This window comes from Arachis hypogaea, chromosome 19, assembly GCF_003086295.3.
Source record: "Arachis hypogaea cultivar Tifrunner chromosome 19, arahy.Tifrunner.gnm2.J5K5, whole genome shotgun sequence".
Lineage (NCBI taxonomy): Eukaryota > Viridiplantae > Streptophyta > Magnoliopsida > Fabales > Fabaceae > Arachis > Arachis hypogaea.
The window spans coordinates 134,839,817-134,863,258 of record NC_092054.1 but is presented as its reverse complement, the minus strand read 5'-3'; the positions used below and the strand labels follow the sequence as shown (position 1 = coordinate 134,863,258).

The following is a 23,442-nucleotide window of genomic DNA, read 5'->3' as shown; positions in this document are numbered from 1 at the left end:
TTCTAACTTATACCACAAAGACTCTGATAAGGAATCCCAGAGATACTCATTCAATCTAAGGTAGAACGGAAGTGGTTGTCAGGCACGCGTTCATAGGTTGGGAATGATGATGACTGTCATGATCATCACATTCATATTGAGGTGCAAATGAATATCTTAGAATCGGAATAAGCTTGAATTGAATAGAAAAACAATAGTACTTTGTATTAATTCATGAGGAACAGCAAAGCTCCATACCTTAATCTATGGTGTGTAGAAACTCTACCGTTGAAAATACATAAGAACAAGGTCCAGGCATGGCCGAATGGCCAGCCTCCCAAGGAGGGTTCAATCATCAAAACATGATCAAAAGATGATCCGAAGATGATCCGAAGATGTAAATACAATAGTAAAAAGTCCTATTTATGCTAAACTAGTTTCTAGGGTTTATAGAGATAAGTAAATGATGCAGAAATCCACTTTTGGGACCCACTTGGTATGTGCTTGGGCTGAGCATTGAGCTTTACACGTGAAGAGGCTTCTCTTGGAGTTGAACGCCAGTTTGTAACCTGTTTCTGGCGTTTAACTCCACTTTGCAACCTGTTTCTGGCGTTTAACTCCAAAATGCAGCATGGAACTGGCGTTGAATGCCAGTTTGCGTCATCTAAACTCGGGAAAAGTATGAACTATTATATATTGCTGAAAAGCCCTAGATGTCTACTTTTCAACACAATTGAGAGCGCGCCATTTGGAGTTTTCTAGCTCCAGAAAATCCACTTTGAGTGCAGGGAGGTCAGAATCCAACAGCATCTGCAGTCCTTCTTCAACCTCTGAATCTGACTTTTGCTCAAGTCCCTCAATTTCTGCCAGAAAATACCTGAAATCACAGAAAAATACACAAACTCATAGTAAAGTCTAGAAATGTGATTTTTATTTAAAAACTAATAAAAATATACTAAAAACTAACTAAATCATATTAAAAACTATGTAAAAACAATGCCAAAAAGCGTATAAATTATCCGCTCATCAATCACCAAATAATTTACTTCTGTTAAATACCTATCATTGCAATAGACTTGTTCACTTGCCAATTAATGTTCACTTGTTAATGTTCACTTGTTAAATTTACTTTTCCCCATTTATACATCCCACGACAACGAATTTCTTATAATAATGCTAAACGGGGCAACGACACGGTACCCCGGGACTGATCACCCCGGAAACCAACTAAGTTAACGCCATAACAAACGGCTACAGCGATAGTGAAGCCACGACTTGGCTTCATCAAATTACCAACGCAACGGTAAACAAACATGAGCGATAAGCAAATACCAACAAAACGGTAATAAAATAAAACAAAAACGCACTACCGAGTAAGCGGGGAAAAACAATAATCATAAGCCGACTAGTCGACTACTATAGCAGTTCAAAGTTACAAGATCCGACATGCACAACAGCAAAGTTTACCAAACTACGCGACAACGTCTACAGAAACAAAAAATTACAAGATTCATACGAGTACAGAGATCACTTCTTCGGCATATCGACAATCTTGCCGTCCTTGATTGTTTTGAAAACACCGATTGCCGACGTGTTGAAGTCAGGAGCCACGAGCTTCACTTGGGCTTTAAGGGCCTCTTCGGTCATCAGGATGGCGCTCTTCCCCTGTTTCACGGTCTCTTTGTACTTCTTCTTATATTCTTCAGCTTCGGATTGAGCAGTCTTGGCCAATGAGGCGGCCTCATCGCGTTCCTTCTCCAAAGCAACGACCCGACCCTGAGCAGTGTTGAGCTAGCTCTCCAGAGTCAGCTCCCGCTCGGTTAGCCGGGAAACAGCTGCATTAGAAGTCTTCAATTTTTCCTCAGCGACTGTGGCCTTCTCCTCTGCTTTGCACAGCTGCTCCCGAAGTGTTTCAACTTATACCTTAAATTGATTGTTGGCCTTGACAGAGGACTCGAGCCTCCTCTGCACCGACTGCATTCTCGACAGCTCAAACCTGGCCTTCCTGGCTATGGTAGCGTCGCTGGTACGCAAAATCGTGATTATTCAATCCCTGGCTATAGCGCTAAAAACTTGGTGTGGGAGAACGCTCTCAAGACTTCTTCACAATTCTGTGTAACTGACCAGCAAGTGCACTGGGTCGTCCAAATAATAAACCTTACGTGAGTAAGGGTCAATCCCACGGAGACTGTCGGCTTGAAGCAAGCTATGGTCATTGACAATCGTGATTTTTGCCAGTAAAGAATTTTATAAAAACAGTCGCGTTGTAGATATAGTTTCTAGACTAACAGAAATCCCTTCGTACAAACGTTTTGGGTGTCACAAGTAACAAACCCCTTTTTAAATTGTTAACCGAAGTATTCAAACCTCGGGTCATCTTCTCAAGGAACTGCAGGGAAGTATGTTCTTATTATTGGCTATAAAGATTGTAAATCGGGGTTTAGAGGATGAGAAGCAAGTGATTTAAATGACAAATAAAGTAAATGAAGAACAAGTAATTTAAATAGCAAGTAAATTAAATAAATGACTGTAAATAAGCTTTTGGCAAGGTATGAGAAATTAGAGGTCCTATCCTAGCTATCCTTATCAAAGATGATGATAATTGAATCTTAATTCCGCTTTGTTAACCTTTGCTAAAGTAAAGGAAGGTCAAGGGATTAATTAATTGATCTTCGAATCCTATTTATTTCCTAAGAAAAGATTGGGATTATTGAAGCTCAAATTAACAAAGATAACAATTGTCAAGCATGTTTGAGTTTGATAGCTCCTGAGTTACTGATTTCTTAACCAAGACCAAAAAGGGGAAAAATAAATCTATCGAAATAAAAATGCCTTCAGATTGGGAATGACAGTAACATAAGTAAAAGAAAGCGATATTAAACTGAAATACCTCAAATAACATTAATTCAAAATAGTAATCTGTAACATGGGAGTATTCATAAATTCAATTATAAAAGTAAACAAGCAACTAAAGCAATGAATAAAAGTAAAAGGGAAGCTTAAAGTAAAGGAATATTAAAATCTGGGATCGAGAGTTACTCCTAAAGAGAGAAGTCCTAAATCCTAATCCTAAAGAGAGAGAGAATCTCTCTCTAAACTAAATCTAAATCATGAAAACTAAACTAAAGTGGTCTCTCCCTCTGAATGGATGCATTCCCTCACTTCATAACCTCTGGTCTATGCCTTCTGGACTTGGACTTGGGCCAAAAAGGCTTCAGAAATCACTGGGACCATTTTCTGCAATTTCTGGTGCGTGGCCTCTGTCACGCGTCCACGTGGGTCACGCGGTCGCGTCATTCGGAGCTTTTCGTGCCACGCGGTCGCGTCAGTCATGCGACCGCGTCATGTGCGTTCTGCTTAAGGCGTGCGGTCGCGTCAGTCATGCGGCCGCGTCGCCGCTTCTTTGAGCTTGGCATGCGTCTGCGTCGCTCATGCGATCGCGTGGATGCCAGTTTCTTCAGAAACTCCGTTTTGTGCTTTCCTTCCATTTTTGTATGTTTCCTTTCCATCCTTTAAGTCATTCCTGCCTTAGAAGATCTGAAACTACTCAACACACTAATCACAGCATCGAATGGAAATAAAGGTAATTAAAATAATTAATTTTAAAGCATAGGAAACATGTTTTTCACATACATCATATAATAAAGAAGGGAAAGTAAAACCATGCAATTAATATGAATAAGTGGGTGAAGGATTGAATAAATCACTCAAATTAAGCACAAAATACATCATAAAATATGGGTTTATCAACCTCCCCATACTTAAACAATAGCATGTCCTCATGCTAAATCCAAAGTAAAAAGTAAGGTTAAAGTGGTGGAATGTAATGCAATGCAATCTACTCTAAATGCAACTACCTAAATGAATGATGCATCATGCAATTCTACTTTTCTATTCACTCATATATAAAGCTTACAGGTAGTTAAATTAATTCACATTCTCAAGGAGTCATATATGTATATATAGCCAAGCCTTAGATAATCAATAAGCACTTTTACAATTGAGATGGGAGAAAAAGCATTTTATGAACTTGTAAGACAATTAGATAATTCAAACAGAGATAAATGTTAATGAGCTATTGAACCCTCACTGGATTTGTGTTTACTCTCTAGTCACTCAGTGTTTATTGGGTTAATCACTCTATTCCTCTTTTTATTCTTCCTTTCTATAACTTTGTTCTTCATCTAACCAATCAACAATTATAGAATACAGTCATACAAAAAATCATGAGGTCTTTAATTAAGGTTGTAATGGGGCCAATGTAAAGGTAAGGATATATGTATAAGGCTAAGTGAGGTAATAAGTGAATCCTTAATTAGACTAAGATCTCACCTAACATACATACTTAGTAAAACAAAACTTCTTTACCTATTTTTCCATATTTTCCCACTTGATGTTACATGCTCATGTTTCAATTTTTATTTTTTTTTATCCCATGTGCATTGCTTTTATTTTGCATTTGGGGAATTATTTTGTATCCCCTTTATTAAATACTGAAAAATAACTTTTTTTTAATGCACATGGTAATTTAATCACTTTGATTTCTCATGAGCATGCTTCCCAAAATTTCTTATTTTGAGTTATTTTATTCTTTTCAATTTTTCTACCTTCTGTTTTTATCATCCATGTTCCCAATAGGTTTTCCATATTTAAACTATTCATAATTTGCTATCTTAAGCTAACCAAGGATTCAACTCGGGATTTTATTTTGTTTTTCTGCTTAAGGCTAGTAGTGTGGCTAAATAGAATAAAAGGGAATTTAAAGGCTCAAGGGGGCTAACAAGGGTGATGTGAAAGGTAGGTTAATTTGGGATAAGTGAGCTAAAATCAAATGACGGTCTCAATCACTCTTTTGGTATACATATCTATATTCTATATTCTATATTCTATAATTGGACATATAGATTAAAACAAAGTAAAGAACACCAGAATAAATAAGAAGGGCGGAACACACAGGAATAAAAATTATGGTTTAAATATAACCATACAATTAAGCTCAAAACTCACAGGCTGTATGTTCTCTAGCTCAAAAATCATTTATCAGTTATGTATGTCATGCAGGTTTAGTTAAAAATTCCCATTATTCTCAATGTAAAACTTAAGGTGGATTTAAAGTTTTAGTGTTCCTCCTTGATGAAATGTTGTTAACTAACTAACATGTAATTCTATATATACAAGGTGTGTGGATTGTTTCTATTAAGTTCAAGTTTCTAGTTTACTTCCTTTTTATATTTTCAATTTAAACTAAGCTATCTTGTGCTAAAAAGGGTAAACTATACTAATTAATCCACAATTTTCTACAACTACTAAGTTAGAATTGCAACTAAACTAAATAACTAAAAATATGAACTAAAGTGCAAAATGCAGAAAACATAGTAAAAATACATAAAAATAACAATGTATCAGAAAATAAGAATAAAAATAAAAAGAAAAATACAGAAAAATATCCAAAATAAAAGAAAAAGAGTCTGTAGTGGTTCACCAAAATAGTACGCCAGAGATGGCGACCTCCCCACACTTAAAATGAAGCATCGTCCCTGATGCTCACTCAAGCAGGGTGTGAAGGGGTGTCATCACTGGAAGGGATGGTAACTGGGGTCTCTGTGGTTGCTAGCTGAATGTCCGGCTGCTGGAGAGGAGGGGCTGTCTGAATGGGGATCTCTACAGCCTGGATCTGATGTGGGACCTCTGCCTGTGGTGCAGCCTGCTCTACCTCTCCCTGGGGATGGGTCTCTGCCTCGGGCGCATCCGCCTCCTCCTCAGATGCCTCGGATAGTGTGTCAGGCTCAGAGGGGATGTCGCCGGATCGTATCATCAGCTTCAGGTGCTCATAGTGTCGCTTGTTGCGACGCTCCATCTGGTCAAGTCGTCGAAACAAGCAGTGCACCAGATGATAGACAGGCTCTGTGGCAGGTGGAGGTGCAGTGGTGGTGGCAGGGGTAGGTGGTGCAGCAGTGGAGGAAGAGGGACCGGCAGATGGTGTAGCTGTATCATCAGCAGTGTCAGTCAGGAATGGAGGTCTGTAGCCCAAGGCCAGGAAGTTCCTGCTGTGCGGGATAATCTTCTTGTATTTCGCAGCGGGTGGCCTCTCATCAGCATCCTCCCATGGCACGTCAGCTCGACGGCCCAGCTGTGTAACCAGATAAGGAAAGGGAAGAGTGCCTCGGACGTAGACCCTGGCCATATAGTGCCGGATAAAGCGTGGCAGGTACAGGTCCTTGCCCTCCATCACACACCAAAGGAGGTTGATCATAGCGGCTGGTATCTCAGTCTCGTGAGTACTTGGCATAATGTAGTTGCTGAATATCTAATGCCATAGCCGAGCCTCATCGTTCAGGTAAATCCGCTTGATCCCCTTGGGCATGGTGGTGTTCTGACCCATGATCCAAGGAACTGACGGGTCAAGGGCGATCCTCGCCTTGACTACATCCCAGTCAAAATGCATAAAGCGCATATCCTCCTCAGCTTTCTGATAGCCATCTGTCTGATCAGTCTTAGGCAGAAGTTTCACAACCTCTTCTATTGCCTCCTCAGTAACCAGAATCTACTTCCCTCTGAGGTTCACTGCATCTAGGGAAGTTTTGAAGTAGTTGCAGTAGAATTCCCTAACCTAAGATGCATTAACCTCAGTCAGAGGTCTCTCCAGAAAGAACCAGCCTCTTTGTTTGATCTGATCAGAGGTGTATTGCTGGAGTTCTTCTGGGATCTTCAAAGTCCGCTCCAGGTATAGGTTCCTGGAGTTTGCAAACACCGGATACTTCAGCTCACAGTATCGGTTTGCAAACTTTACTGAGTCATTGGCGGGAAGTAGCTGGTCGGCCTTCTCCTGCGAGGTAAAGGCTTTCTCCCGCAATGAGGCATCATGCATGAGGTCGATGATAGACACGGAGGCTTCTCCTCATTTCCTTTTTCCAGTAGTGGCCTTGTCTTTTCCCTTTCTCTGGGAATCTGACATCCTGAAAAACAGAAAACCAGGAAATAATAAAAATAGGAAAGCAAATAGGCAAATAATCAAAGAAAACACAAAGTGGCAAAGGAGCAATAGGATAATGAATATGAGTTAAGTAAAATGTGCATTTAGGATTGTATAGGAGTGAAAAGTCTGAAAAGAAGAAATCACAATCCAAAATATAATTGAATGCAAGTTAAATAGAAAAATTAACATCATGCCTTAGTTAGAATGTTAAAAGAAAGTGAAAGAAAAGCAAAAAAATAAGTTTTGAAAAGGTTAGTAGTGCACGAAATTGTGATCCCTGGTAATGGCTCCAAAGACTTGGTGCTCTAATCTTAATTCATAATTTGTCACAACTTCGATACAACTAACCAGCAAGTGCACTGGGTCGTCCAAGTAATAAAACCTTACGTGAGTAAGGGTCGATCCCACGGAGATTGTTGGTATGAAGCAAGCTATAGTCATCTTGTAAATCTCAGTCAGGCGGATATTAAATGGTTATGGAGTTTTCGAATAATAATAGTAAATAAAACATAAAATAGGATACGGATACTTATGTAATTCATTGGTGAGAATTTCAGATAAGCGTATAGAGATGCTTTCGTTCCTCTGAACCTCTGCTTTCCTGCTGTCTTCATCCAATCAGTCCTACTCCTTTCTATGGCAAGCTGTATGTTAGGCATCACCGTTATCAATGGCTACATCCTGTCCTCTCAGTGAAAATGGTCCAATGCGCTGTCATTGCATGGCTAATAATCTGTCGGTTCTCGATCATACTGGAATAGGATCCATTGATCCTTTTGCGTCTGTCACTACGCCCAGCACTCGCGAGTTTGAAGCTCGTCACAGCCATTCCTTCCCAGATCCTACTCGGAATACCACAGACAAGGTTTAGACTTTCCTGATCTCAGGAATGGCCATCCATGGGTTCTAACTTATACCACGAAGATTCTGATTAAGGAATCCAAGAGATACTCATTCAATCTAAGGTAGAACGGAAGTGGTTGTCAGGCACGTGTTCATAGGGAATGATGATGACTGTCACGATCATCACATTCATGTTGAAGTGCGAATGGATATCTTAGAAGCGGAATAAGTTGAATTGAATAGAAAAATAGTAGTACTTTGTATTAATTCATGAGGAACAGCAGAGCTCCACACCTTAATCTATGGTGTGTAGAAACTCTACCGTTGAAAATACATAAGTGATAAAGTCCAGGCATAGCCGAATGGCCAGCCCTCCATGATCTAAGAACTAGACGTCCCAAGATGATCCGAAGATGAAAACTCAATAGTAAAAAGTCCTATTTATAAAAACTAGTTACTAGGGTTTACAGAAGTAAGTAATTGTTGCATAAATCCACTTCCGGGGCCCACTTGGTGTGTGCTTGGGCTGAGCTTGAAGTTTACACGTGCAGAGGCTTCCTTTGAAGTTGTACGCCAAGTTGTAACGTGTTTTTGGCATTCAACTCTGGTTCGTGACGTGTTTCTGGCGTTTAACTCCAGACTGCAGCGTAGAACTGGCACTCAACGCCCTTTTGCATCATCTAAACTCGGGCAAAGTATAGACTATTATATATTTCTGGAAAGCCCTGGATGTCTACTTTCCAACGCCATTGAGAGCGCGCCATTTGGAGTTTTGTAGCTCCAGAAAATTTTCTTTGAGTGCAGGGAGGTCAGAATCCAACAGCATCAGCAGTCCTTCTTCAACCTCTGAATCTGATTTTTACTCAAGTCCCTCAATTTCAGCCAGAAAATACCTGAAATCACAGAAAAACACACAAACTCATAGTAAAGTCCAGAAATGTGAATTTAACATAAAAACTAAAAAAAACATCCCTAAAAGTAACTAGATCCTACTAAAAACATACTAAAAACAATGCCAAAAAGCGTATAAATTATCCGCTCATCACAACACCAAACTTAAATTGTTGCTTGTCCCCAAGAAACTGAAAATCAAATACGATAAAAAGAAGAGAATATACTATAAATTCCAAAATATCAATGAAACATAGCTCCAATCAGATGAGCGGGACTTGTAGCTTTTTGCCTCTTGAATAGTTTTGGCATCTCACTTTATCCATTGAAGTTCAGAATGATTGGCATCTATAGGAACTCAGAGTTCAGATAGTGTTATTGATTCTCCTAGTTCAGTATGTTGATTCTTGAACACAGCTACTTTATGAGTCTTGGCCGTGGCCCTAAGCACTTTGTTTTCCAGTATTACCACCGGATACATAAATGCCACAGACACATAACTGGGTGAACCTTTTCAGATTGTGACTCAGCTTTGCTAAAGTCCCCAATTAGAGGTGTCCAGGGTTCTTAAGCACACTCTTCTTTTGCTTTGGACCTTGACTTTAACCGCTCAGTCTCAAGTTTTCACTAAACACCTTCACACCACAAGCACATGGTTAGGGACAGCTTGGTTTAGCCGCTTAGGCCAGGATTTTATTCCTTTAGGCCCTCCTATCCACTGATGCTCAAAGCCTTGGGATCCTTTTTATTACTCTTGCCTTTTGGTTTTAAGGGCTATTGGCTTTTTGCTCTTGCCTTTTGGTTTTAAGAGCTTTTGGCTTTTTCTGCTTGCTTTTTCTTTTTCTTTCTATTTTTTTTGCCATTTTTCTGTTTTTTTTTTCTGCAAGCTTTTGTATTCACTGCTTTTTCTTGCTTCAAGAATTATTTTTATGATTTTTTAGATTATCAAATAACATTTCTCCTGTTCATCATTCTTTCAAGAGCCAACATATTTAACATTCTTAAACAACAACTTCAAAAGGCATATGCACTGTTCAAGCATACATTCAGAAAACAAAAAGTGTTGCCACCACATCAAAATAATTAAACTAGTTTCAAAGATGAATTCGAAACCATGTACTTCTTGTTCTTTTGTTTTTAAAACATTTTTCACTTAAGAGAGGTGATGGATTCATATTCACTACTTTAAAGCATAGACACTTAGACACTAATGATCATGTAATAAAGACACAAACATAGATAAATATTTAACATAAGAAAATGAAAAACAGAAAATTTAAGAACAAGGAATGAGTCCACCTTAGTGATGGTGGCGTTTCCTTCTTGAGGAACCAATGATGTCCTTGAGCTCTTCTATGTCTCTTCTTTGTCTTTGTTGCTCCTCCCTCATTGCTCTTTGATCTTCTCTAATTTCATGAAGGGTGATGGAGTGCTCTTGATATTCCACCCTTAGTTGCTTCCAATAATTGTGTGAAGGAAAATATATCCCCTGAGGTATCTCAGGGATCTCTTGATTTGCAGTCAAATGTTCTACCACTGAGCTATAGACCCTTGAGATGAATCTCTCTATCTCCTATGACTCGGAGGTGGAAGCTTTTGTCTTCTCTTTCCTCTTTCTAGAGGTTTCTCTGGCCGTGAGTGGAAGTATGTGGGGATCCTGTAGGGTCCACAGATCCTGAGGTGTCAAGGATTTACATCCCTGCACCAATTAGGCATGTAAAATTCCTTTGCATGCATTTCTGGCGTTTAGACGCCGAAGTGATGCTTGTTCTGGGCGTTCAACGCCCATATGTAGCATATTTCTGGCGTTGAACGCCAGCTTTATGCTTGTTTCTGGCGTTCAGCGCCAGCTCCATGCTCTGTTCTGGCGTTGAACGCCAGCCAGATGCTCCTTACTGGCGTTTAAACGCTAGTAAGTCCTTCCTCCAGGGTGTGATTTTTTTTCTGCTATTTTTTATTCTGTTTTTAATTTTTGTATTTATTTTGTGACTCCACAGGATCATGAACCTAATAAAACATGAATGAACAATAAAATAAAAATAAAATTAGATAAATAAAAATTAGGTTGCCTCCCAACAAGCGCTTCTTTAATGTCAATAGCTTGACAGTGGGCTTTCATGGAGCCACACAGGTGATCAGGTCAATTTTATAGACTTCCAACACCAAACTTAGAGTTTGGATATGGGAGTTCAACACCAAACTTAGAGTTTGGCTGAGGCCTCCCAACACCAAACTTAGAGTTTGACTGTGGGGGCTTTAGTTGACTCTGTACCGAGAGAAGCTTTCTATGCTTCCTCTCCATTGTTACAGAAGGAGATTCTTGAGTTTTAAACACAAGGTTGTCCTCATTCAGTTGAAGGATCAATTCTCCTCTGTCTACATCAATCACAGCTCTTGCTGTGGCTAGGAAGGGTCTTCCAAGAATGATGGATTCATCCTCATCCTTCCCAGTATCCAGGGTTATAAAATCAGCAGGGATGTAAAGGCCTTCAACCTTTACTAACACGTCCTCTACTTGTCCATAAGCCTATTTTCTGGAATTGTCTGCCATCTCTAATGAGATTCTAGCAGCTTGTACCTCAAAGATTCCCAGTTTCTCCATTACAGAGAGTGGCATGAGGTTTATTCTTGACCCAAGGTCACATAGAGCCTTCTCAAAGGTCATGGTGCCTATGGTACAAGGTATTAAGAACTTCCCAGGATCCTGTTTCTTCTTAGGCAATCTCAGTTGATCCAATGCATTTAGTTCATTGGTGAGCAAGGGAGGTTCATCTTCCCAAGTCTCATTACCAAATAATTTGACATTCAGCTTCATGATAGCACCAAGGTACTTGGCAACTTGCTCTTTAGTAACATCTTCATTCTCTTCAGAAGAAGAATACTCATCAGAGCTCACGAATGGCATAAGGAGGTTTAATGGAATCTCTATGGTCTCTAGATGAGCCTCAGAGTCCTTTGGTTCCTCAGAGGGAAACTCCTTCTTGGTCACTGGACGTCCCAGGAGGTCTTCCTCACTGGGATTCATGTCTTCTCCCTCCCTTGTAGGTTCGGCCATGGTGATCAATTCAATGGCCTTGCACTCTCCTTTTGGATTTTCTTCTGTATTGCTTGGGAGAGTACTAGGAGGGGTTTTAGTGATCTTCTTACTCAGCTGGCCCACTTGTGCCTCCAAATTTCTAATAGAGGACCTTGTTTCATTCATGAAACTTAGAGTGGCCTTAGATAGATCAGAGACTAAATTTGCTAAGTTAGATGGATTCTGCTCAGAATTCTCTGTCTGTTGCTGAGTGGATGATGGGAAAGGTTTACTATTGTTAAACCTATTTCTTCTACCATTAGTAAAGCCTTGTTGAGGCTTTTGTTGGTCCTTCCATGAGAGATTTGGGTGATTTCTCCATGGGGGGTTATAGGTGTTTCCATATGGTTCACCCATGTAATTCACCTCTGCTATTGCAGGTTTCTCAGGATCATAAGCTTCTTCTTTAGAAGATGCCTCTTGAGTACTGTTGGATGCTGCTTGCATTCCATTCAGACTCTGGGAAATCATATTGACTTGCTGAGTCAATATTTTATTCTGAACCAATATGACATTCAAAGTATCAATTTCAAGAACTCCCTTCTTCTGAGGCGTCCCATTACTCACAGGATTCCTCTCAGAAGTGTACATGAACTGGTTATTAGCAACCATGTCAATGAGTTTTTGAGCTTCTGCAGGCGTTTTCTTTAGGTAAATGGATCCACCTGCAGAAGTATCCAATGACATCTTAGCTAATTCAGACAGACCATCATAGAATATATCCAGAATGGTCCATTCTGAAAGCATGTCAGAAGGACACTTTTTGGTCAGTTGCTTGTATCTCTCCCAAGCTTCATAGAGGGATTCACCTTCTTTCTGTCTGAAGGTTTGAACATCCACTCTAAGCTTACTCAACTTTTGAGGAGGAAAGAACTTGGCTAAGAAAGTCGTGACCAGCTTATCCCAAGAGTTCAGACTATCTTTAGGTTGAGAATCCAACCATATTCTAACTCTGTCTCTTACAGCAAATGGGAAAAGCATGAGCCTATAGACTTCAGGATCTACTCTATTAGTCTTAATAGTATCACAGATCTGCAAGAATTCAGTTAAGAACTGAAAAGGATCTTCAGATGAAAGTCCATGAAACTTATAGTTCTGCTGCATCAGAGAAACTAATTGAGGTTTTAGCTCAAAATTGTTTGCTCCAATGGCAGGAATGGAGATGCTTCTTTCATGTAAATTGGAATTAGGTGCAGTAAAGTCACCAAGCATCCTCCTTGCATTATTGTTGTTAGGTTCGGCTGCCATCTCCTTTTCTTGTTCGAATTTTTCAGTAAGGTTTGTCTCTGGATTGTTGTAATTTAGCTTCTCTTAGTTTCCTCTTCAGAGTCCTTTCAGGTTCTGGATCAGCTTCAACAAGAATGCCTTTTTCTTTGTTCCTGCTCATAAGAAAGAGAAGAGAACAAGAAAAGAAGAGGAATCCTCTATGTCACAGTAAAGAGGTTCCTTGTTGTTAGTAGAAGGAGAAAGGGAATAGGAGTGGAGAAGGATAGATAATCCAAACACAAGGGTGAGGATAGGAGCGGTAATTTGAGATGAGGGGATGTGTTAGTGAATGAATTAAATAAATAGAAGAAGATGAGAGAGAGCAGTTTTCGAAAATAATTTTTGAAAAAGAGTTAATGATTTTCGAAAATTAAGATAAAATTAAAATTAAAATTAAAAATTGAAACAATTAATTAATTAAAAAGAATTTTTTAAAAAGAGGGAGGTATTTTCGAAAATTAGAGAGGAAAGAGTAGTTAAGTGGTTTTGAAAAAGATAAGAAACAAACAAAAAGTCAATTAGTTAGTTGAAAAAGATTTGAAAATCAATTTTGAAAAGATAAGAAGATAAGAAGTTAGAAAAGATATTTTTAAAAGATTTTTTTAATTTTTGAAAATGAATAAGAAAAATGAAAAAGATTTGATTTTTGAAAAAGATTTTGAAAAGATAAGATTTTTAAATTGAAAATTTGATTTGACTCATAAGAAACAATTGAATTTTAAAATTTTTTGAAAAAGTCAATCCAAATTTTCGAAATTTATGAGAGAAAAAAGGAAAGATATTTTTTTTTATTTTTGAATTTTTAATGATGAAAGAGAAAAACAAAAAAAATGACTCACAACATGAAAATTATGAATCAAAACACATGATGCATGCAAGAACACTATGAATGTCAAGATGAACACCAAGAACACTTTGAAGATCATGATGAAATCAATAACATATTTTTGAAAAAAATTTGATGCAAAGAAAACATGCAAGACACCAAACTTAGAAATCTTTAATGCTTGGACTCTAACAAACAAAAAATGCATATGAAAAACAAGAAAAGACACAAAACAAGAAAATTTAAAGATCAAACAAGAAGACTTACCAAGAACAACTTGAAGATCATGAAGAACATTATGAATGCATGAATTTTCGAAAAATGCATAAATTTTTAGAAAAAATGCAATTGACACCAAACTTGAAATTGACTCAAGACTCAAACAAGAAACACAAAATATTTTTGATTTTATGATTTTATGATTTTTTTTGTATTTTCTTTTAAGTTTTTTCAAAAAACATATAGGAAAAAAGAAAATAAGAAATTCAAAATTTTTAATAAGAATCCCAGGAATCTTTCAATGTTGGCCTAAAACTCCAATCCAAGGGTTGGGCATAGCTTAATAGCCAGCCAGCTTTAGGATATAAATCAGGCATGCAACAATTGATATTCCAATTAACTTGCCTCTATGCTGATGGTTGGAAGCCACAGTCCAAAAGAATTAGACATGGCTTTACAGCCAACCAGGCTTCAACATGCTTCATGAAACACTAGAATTCATTCTTAAAAATTTAGAATAATTTTCGAAAACAGATGAGAAATTTTTGAAAGATTTTTGAAAATTTTTTGAAAATAAAACAAAAAGAAAATTACCTAATCTGAGAAACAAGATGGACCGTCAGTTGTCCAAACTCGAACAATTCCTGGCAACGGCGCCAAAAACTTGGTGCACGAAATTGTGATCCCTGGTAATGGCTCCAAAGACTTGGTGCTCTAATCTTAATTCATAATTTGTCACAACTTCGATACAACTAACCAGCAAGTGCACTGGGTCGTCCAAGTAATAAAACCTTACGTGAGTAAGGGTCGATCCCACAGAGATTGTTGGTATGAAGCAAGCTATGGTCATCTTGTAAATCTTAGTCAGGCGGATATTAAATGGTTATGGAGTTTTTGAATAATAATAGTAAATAAAACATAAAATAGGATAGGGATACTTATGTAATTCATTGGTGAGAATTTCAAATAAGCGTATAGAGATGCTTTCGTTCCTCTGAACCTCTGTTTTCCTGCTGTCTTCATCCAATCAGTCCTACTCCTTTCTATGGCAAGCTGTATGTTAGGCATCACCGTTGTCAATGGCTACATCCTGTCCTCTCAGTGAAAATGGTCCAATCCGCTGTCACTGCATGGCTAATAATCTGTCGGTTCTCGATCATACTGGAATAGGATCCATTGATCCTTTTGCGTCTGTCACTACGCCCAGCACTCGTGAGTTTGAAGCTCGTCACAGCCATCCCTTCCCAGATCCTACTCGGAATACCACAGACAAGGTTTAGACTTTTCGGATCTCAGGAATGGCCATCCATGGGTTCTAACTTATACCACGAAGATTCTGATTAAGGAATCCAAGAGATACTCATTCAATCTAAGGTAGAACGGAAGTGGTTGTCAGGCACGTGTTCATAGGGAATGATGATGACTGTCACGATCATCACATTCATGTTGAAGTGTGAATGGATATCTTAGAAGTGGAATAAGTTGAATTGAATAGAAAAACAGTAGTGCTTTGTATTAATTCATGAGGAACAGCAGAGCTCCACACCTTAATCTATGGTGTGTAGAAACTCTACCGTTGAAAATACATAAGTGATAAAGTCCAGGCATGGCCGAATGGCCAGCCCTCCATGATCTAAGAACTAGACGTCCCAAGATGATCCGAAGATGAAAACTCAAAAGTAATAAGTCCTATTTATAAAAACTAGTTACTAGCGTTTATAGAAGTAAGTAATTGTTGCATAAATCCACTTCCGGGGCCCACTTAGTGTGTGCTTGGGCTGAGCTTGAAGTTTACACGTGCAGAGGCTTCTTTTGGAGTTGAACGCCAAGTTGTAACGTGTTTTTGGTGTTCAACTCTGGTTCGTGACGTGTTTCTGGCGTTTAACTCCAGACTGCAGCGTAGAACTGGCGTTCAACGCCCTTTTGCGTCATCTAAACTCGGGAAAAGTATAGACTATTATATATTTCTGGAAAGCCCTGGATGTCTACTTTCCAACGCCATTGAGAGCAGGCCATTTGGAGTTTTGTAGCTCCAGAAAATCCACTTTGAGTGCAGGGAGGTCAGAATCCAACAGCATCAGCAGTCCTTCTTCAACCTCTGAATCTGATTTTTGCTCAAGTCCCTCAATTTCAGCCAGAAAATACCTAAAATCACAGAAAAATACACAAACTCATAGTAAAGTCCAGAAATGTGAATTTAACATAAAAACAAATAAAAACATCCCTAAAAGTAACTAGATCCTACTAAAAACATACTAAAAATAATGCTAAAAAGCGTATAAATTATCCGCTCATCAGTTAGGTTGGTTAGAGTTAAAATTAGTAAGTTAGTGAAAAATGGGTTAAAGTAAGAGGCATAATGAAAATAGTCCAAGTAACAAGTAATCACAGGTAGAAGCTATAGGTAACTCATATTCAAACAAGTAAGACAGTTTGATGATGATTCAAATAGAGATAAAGAAAGCAAAAATAGGAATCAAATATCAAAATTGCAGTTTAGGAACCAGGAAATCAAAGAGGATAAGAATGCATGCCCTGGCATTCATGAATGGTTTGGTTAAAGCAGAGGAAAACAGAGTTCAAGATTCCAAAATCAAAACAAGAATGAAAGTAAAAAAGATTTATAAAAATTTGGGCAGCATTCCGGCTAAAATTGGATTTTTTTGGAAAATAAACAGCAATCAAACAGTTCATATGAATTAAAAAAATCAAGCTACAGTTACATATAATGAATATAAACATGAAAATTCAGTGTAAAGAGTAACAATATACAAGAAATACAGCATATGAACAAGATCACAGCAACGGCAGATTTGCAAATTTGATAAAACAGAAACAAGAATAGTGTAAATAAACAGACCTAAATCCACTAACCACAACCTAGGCTACCTAACAACCTAAAATCCACTACAACATGCATATCTAACTAGCCTAAACATGAACATAAACGGAAAAATAAGAATAAACTACGAACGGATAAAAGGGATTGCGTGTTGCGGAACCTGGAAGGCCGAATAATGAGAATAGACAGAAAGGTGGCTGGGGGTGGTGATGATGGTGGCGTCCGGTGGTGGGCACGGCAGCTGGCGGTGGTGCGCACGGCGGCTCGGCTGTTCGGGGCAGGGGGGAAGAGAGGGTAATGGGGGTAGCGGAAGGGAGGGGGGAAAGGAGTGGTGTTGCTGGTGGAAGGGGGGTTGCGGTTGGGACGGTTGGCGGCGGTGGGTGGTGGCGCGGAGGGGAGCAGTGGCGGAGGAGGAGGGAGAAAGAAGAAAGAGGAAGAAAGAAGGGGGAAGGAGGGGGTGGGTGGCGGCAGCGTCTGGGTGGTCGGTAGCGTCTGGGTGGTGGCGCGGTGGTGGCTGGGTGGTGGTTGTGGTTTGGAGAAGGAGAGAAGGAAGGGGGTGGGGTTCAGGGGGGCGCGAGAATAGGGTTTCGCGTGACCTGGGGGGTTATAATTTGAATCCACGCGGCCGCGTGGGGCACGCGATCGCGTAGTTGGAGCGAAAAAGGTGGTTGACGCGATCGCGTGGATGATGCGATCGCGCGGAGGGCAAAAAGAGTAAATAACGCGATCGCATGGGGCATGCGATCGCGTCGCTGGAATTTGTGCTAAACGCACAAATCCAGTGTCGTTTCAGCGTAACTCTCTGTCTCCTTTGGGGTGTTCGTGCAATCCATGCGACGCGGTCGCGTCGCTGACGCGGTCGCGTGGGATTGGTATTGTGCGAGTAACGCGATCGCATGGGTGACGCGATCGCGTGGGCCATTTGTGCGAAACGCACAATGGCCGCACGATTCCAGCCTAACTTTCTAGATGTTGGATGTTTACGCCGATCTCCAGGTGACGCAGCCGCGTGGATGACGCGGTCGCGTGGAAAGTGTAGTTCGCCATTTGACGCGATCGCATAGGTGATGCCGTCGCATTGCGCACCCCTTTTTTTTACGCATGAAAAATGCAGAATGCAATGATTAATGTGAATTCTATGCATGATCCCAGGTTTAATAAAATAAAATAAAACTAAAAAAAAACAACTAAATAAAATTAAAAGTGTAAAAGGAACGATCATACCATGGTGGGTTGTCTCCCACCTAGCACTTTTAGTTAAAGTCCTTAAGTTGGATATTGGAAGGGCTTCCTATTATGGTGGCTTGTGTTTAAATTCATCCAGAAATCTCCACCAATGCTTGGAATGCCAATAGCCTCCGGGGTCCCAAACTAGGCATGTAAAGCTTCTGAACAGCTTTAAACAGATTGTCAGGCTCCCGGGGTGACGAATGTCAGAATAGATTCCAGGATCCCAAGCCTTGTTATTAGATCCGCCTCCGTCTTGACCTACATGTTTCCATCCGGGCGGTTTAGAAAGTAAATTCTCACCATGGTAACCAAACGTTTTCCGTGATCCATTCGATTGAACATGATACCAATCCGTGCACTTCAAGTTGAAGCGTGGAACCTTATTGAACCTTGTGCACCAGCTCTGAGCACGAGCCATTTTCCTCTTACTCTTAAAGCCGCAGAGAGCTCTAAGCTGGCCATCTGTTTCAACTAAACCATATTCAAGTGAAAAAGTAAAGTTAAAGGTTAAGGATTGTACCCACTTGAAGCTTGTATTAGGTGGTAATGGCCTTGGGATAGGTGTTTCCAGTGGTTCTGTAAGCTCTGCTCCCTGGTAATCTTCTATGAATTCCTCCACTTCTTTGCAAGGGTCTTCAAATGCATCATCACCCTGGTCAAAGTCTTCTATGTCTTCCTCATCACTCGAGTCATAGATTGAAGGTTGAGAGAAATCTACCTCCGCATCATCTTCGTATTCACTTGTACAATGACAGCTTCTTCTACTTGTTCTAATACGAACTCATTCTCTGTCTTGTCCACTGGCATTTCTAGTATCTCCTTCATGCTACGCTCTTCATTAGATTGTCCACATGGGGCAGTGGTTGGTCCTTGAACGCTCGAACGTCTAGAAGCTAATTGCTTTACTGCCTGCTCTAGTTGATGAAGGGTTGTTTGAAGTTGATTTACTGTTTCCTTGAGGCGAACTTCTGATTCTCGGGGTGATAGACTTGGATACGGCATAGGGGGAAGTGGTGGTGTTCGGGAGTGACTGGATTGGAACTGGGGGAGATGAGGATCATACGGTGGTGAATGGTGAAAAGGAGCTTGTGAGTGTGGTGGTATAAAGTTGCGTTGAGAGCATAGTAGCTAGAATCTCGATTTAACTCTTAAAATCTTCCGATATTACGATTTTAAATGAGTTTATCGATTTTACGAAATTTGTACTAAGTCTGACGATTTTACGATTTAAATCTTGTTAAGATTTTACGTTTTACGTTTTTTATTTACTTTTTCGATTTCACGTAAAATCTCGATTTTCTCTACCTTGGTTGAGAGGATGGCCTATAAGCACAGGGTGGGACTTGTTGGTAAATACAAGGTTGTCCACCATATCTATTTGCTTGGTATGCATTGTTAAACGGTCTTTGTCCATGATATCTTGGAGGGTGTTGTTGCCTAGAGGGTTGATCAGATCCTCTTGGCTCCATCCATCTTTGATTGCTCTGACCTTGATGCATGTTCATGTTATAACTTTCATTCCTTTCAACAACATTAGAACCAAACTCAAAGCGAAAGGGGTGAGAATTCATAGTAGCTAAAAGAAATAAAGAGGGGAAAAAGAAAGACAACTAAACAAGTAAAAAGAAAAATATTTACAATAACCAATAATAAGGCACACGATTGCAGTTCCCCGGCAACAGCGCCATTTTGACGATCGTGATTTTTACCAGTAAAGAATTTTATAAAAATAGTCGCGTTGTAGATATATTTTCTAAACCAACAGAAATCCCTTCGTACAAACGTTTTGGGTGTCACAAGTAACAAACCCCTTTTTAAATTGTTAACCGAAGTATTCAAACCTCGGGTCGTCTTCTTAAGGAACTGTAGGGAAGTATGTTCTTATTATTGGCTATAAAGATTGTAAATCGGGGTTTAGAGGATGAGAAGAAAGTGATTTAAATGACAAATAAAGTAAATGAAGAACAAGTAATTTAAATAGCAAGTAAATTAAATAAATGACTGTAAATAAGCTTTTGGCAAGGTATGAGAAATTAGAGGTCCTATCCTAGCTATCCTTATCAAAGATGATGATAATTGAATCTTAATTCCACTTTGTTAACCTTTGCTAAAGTAAAGGAAGGTCAAGGGATTAATTAATTGATCTTCGAATCCTATTTATTTCCTAAGAAAAGATTGGAATTATTGAAGCTCAAATTAACAAAGATAACAATTGTCAAGCATGTTTGAGTTTGATAGCTCCTGAGTTACTGATTTCTTAACCAAGACCAAAAGGGGAAAAAATAAATCTATCGAAATAAAAATGCCTTCAGATTAGGAATGACAGTAACATAAATAAAAGAAAGCGATATTAAACTGAAATACCTCAAATAACATTAATTCAAAATAGTAATCTGTAACATGGGAGTATTCATAAATTCAATTATAAAAGCAAACAAGCAACTAAAGCAATGAATAAAAGTAAAAGGGAAGCTTAAATTAAAGGAATATTAAAATCTGGGATCGAGAGTTACTCCTAAAGAGAGAAGTCCTAAATCCTAATCCTAAAGAGAGAGAGAATCTCTCTCTAAACTAAATCTAAATCATGAAAACTAAACTAAAGTGGTCTCTCCCTCTGAATGGATGCATTCCCTCACTTCATAACCTCTGGTCTATGCTTTCTGGACTTGGATTTGGGCCAAAAAGGCTTCAGAAATCGCTGAAAGCGTTTTCTGCAATTTCTGGTGCGTGGCCTCTGTCACGCATCCGCGTGGGTCACGCGGTCGCGTCATTCGGAGCTTTTCTTGCCACGCGGTCGCGTCAGTCATGCGGCCGCGTCGCCGCTTCTTTGCGCTTGGCATGCGTCCGCGTCGCTCATGCGATCGCGTGGATGCCAGTTTCTTCAGAAACTCCGTTTTGTGCTTTCCTTCCATTTTTGTATGTTTCCTTTCCATCCTTTAAGTCATTCATGCCTTAAAAGATCTGAAACTACTCAACACACTAATCACGACATCAAATGGAAATAAAGGTAATTAAAATAATTAATTTTAAGGCATAGGAAACATGTTTTTCACATACATCATATAATAATGAAGGGAAAGTAAAACCATGCAATTAATATGAATAAGTGGGTGAAGGACTGAATAAATCACTCAAATTAAGCACAAAATACATCATAAAATATGGGTTTATCAGTCATCCTTGTAAATCTCAGTCAGGCAGATCCAAATGGTTATGAGGTTTTGACAATTAAAATATAAATAAAATATAAAATAAAATAGAGATACTTATGTAATTCATTGGTGGAAATTTCAGATAAGCGTCTAGAGATGCTTTGTTGCTTCTGAACTTCTGCTTTCCTATTGCCTTCTTCCAACCATGCGGGCCTCCTTCCATGGCAAGCTGTATGATCCTCTCAGATGAAAACAAATCCATATGCACTGTCACTGCATGGCTAATCATCTGTCGGTTCCCACTAGCGTCGGAATAGGACCCTTATCCTTTTGCACACTGTCACTGCGCCCAACATTCGCAGGTTTGAAGCTCGTCACAGTCATCCCTTCCCAGATCCTACTCAAAATACCACAGACAAGGTTTAGACTTTCTGGATCTCAGGAATGCTGCCAATGGTTCTAGCCTATACCACGAAGATACTAATCTCACGAACTTAGTCCGTGTATTAGATATCCAAGAGAGTATACTCCAGCTGTCGTCCAATGACTACGTTGAACATCATGTAGATCGCTTTGTGGTTGTCAGGCACACGATCTTGGCTAAGCGAGTAACGAAGATTAGGTGATTGTCACGGGTCCCTCCTTCATTCTGACTTAACTGAATTAAGAACAAGAGTATATCTTGGAGAGAAAGTAGGCGTGAATTGGAGGAAAAACAGTAGTAATTGCATTAATTCATGATAAACAACAGAGCTCCACACCTTAATCTATGGGGTGTAAAAACTCCACCATAGAAAATACATAAGTGAAAAAGGTCTAGGCATGGCCGTGAGGCCAGCCCCCATTGTCTAAGGACTAAACGTTCCAAAGATCCCTCCGACTTAAAGCTTGTCAAAAGGCTTAAAGTAGTTTTTATAATAAACTAGTAACCTAGGTTTATAGAAAATGAGTAACTAAGTGCAGATAGTACAGAAATCCACTTTCGGGGCCCACTTGGTATGTGCTTGGGCTGAGCATTGAAGCTTTTTCGTGCATAGGCTGTTCCTGGAGTTAAACGCCAACTTTAGTGCCAGTTTGGGCATTTTACGCCAAGATATTTTAGGCTGTCTTTGAACGTCAGTTTGGGCCATCAAATCTCAGGAAAATTATAGTCTATTATATATTGCTGGAAAGCTCAGGATGTCTACTTTCCAACACAATTGAGAGCGCGCCAATTGGGCTTCTGTAACTCCAGAAAATCCACTTTGAGTAAAGGGAGGTTAGAATCCAACAGCATCTACAGTCCTTTTTCAGCCTCTGAATCAGATTTTTGCTCAGGTCCTTAAATTTCATCCAAAAAATACCTGAAATCACAGAAAAACACACAAACTCATAGTAAAGTCCAGAAATGTGATTTTTGAATAAAAACTAATAAAAATATAATAAAAAGTAATTAAAACATACTAAAAACTATGTAAAAATAATGCCAAAAAGGGTATAAATTATCCGCTCATCACAACACCAAACTTAAATTGTTGCTTGTCCCCAAGCAACTAAAAACAAAATAGGATAAAAAGAAGAGAATATACAATGAACTCCAAACTTATCAATGAAGATTAGCTTCAATTAGATGAGCGGAAGTTGTAGCCTTTTTGCTTCTGAACAGTTTTGGCATCTCACTTTATCCTTTGAAGTTCAGAATGATTGGCATCTATAAGAACTCAGAATTCAGTTAGTATTATTGATTCTCCTATTTCAGTATGTTGATTCTTGAACACAGCTACTTTATGAGTCTTGGTCGTGACCCTAAGCATTTTTTTTCAGTATTACCACCGGATACATAAATGCCACAGACACATAACTGGGTGAACCTTTTCAGATTGTGACTCAGCTTTGCTAGAGTCCCCAGTTAGAGGTGTCCAGAGCTCTTAAGCACACTCTTTCTATTTTGGATCACGATTTTAACCACTCAGTCTCAAGCTTTTCACTTGACACCTTCACGCCATAAGCACATGGTTAGGGATAGCTTGATTTAGCCACTTAGGCCAGGATTTTATTCCTGTGGGCCTTCCTATCCATTAATACTAAAAGCCTTGGATCCTTTTTATTTTACCCTTGTCTTTTGGTTTAAAGGGCTATTGGCTTTTTTTGCTTGCTTTTTCT

At 39.2% G+C, this 23,442-nt stretch overlaps 1 protein-coding gene and 1 non-coding gene across 2 annotated transcripts in view; both read left to right on the top strand.

The window, feature by feature from the left end:
* The window catches only part of LOC112779560 (probable glutathione S-transferase), a 136,858-nt gene that overhangs the window by 94,629 nt on the left and 18,787 nt on the right, over positions 1 to 23,442 (top strand). The gene's annotated exons all lie outside the window — the stretch shown is intronic.
* On the top strand, positions 12,507 to 12,614 carry LOC112780639 (small nucleolar RNA R71). The gene has a single exon (XR_003191462.1). It is a non-coding gene; the product is annotated as a small nucleolar RNA R71 (small nucleolar RNA).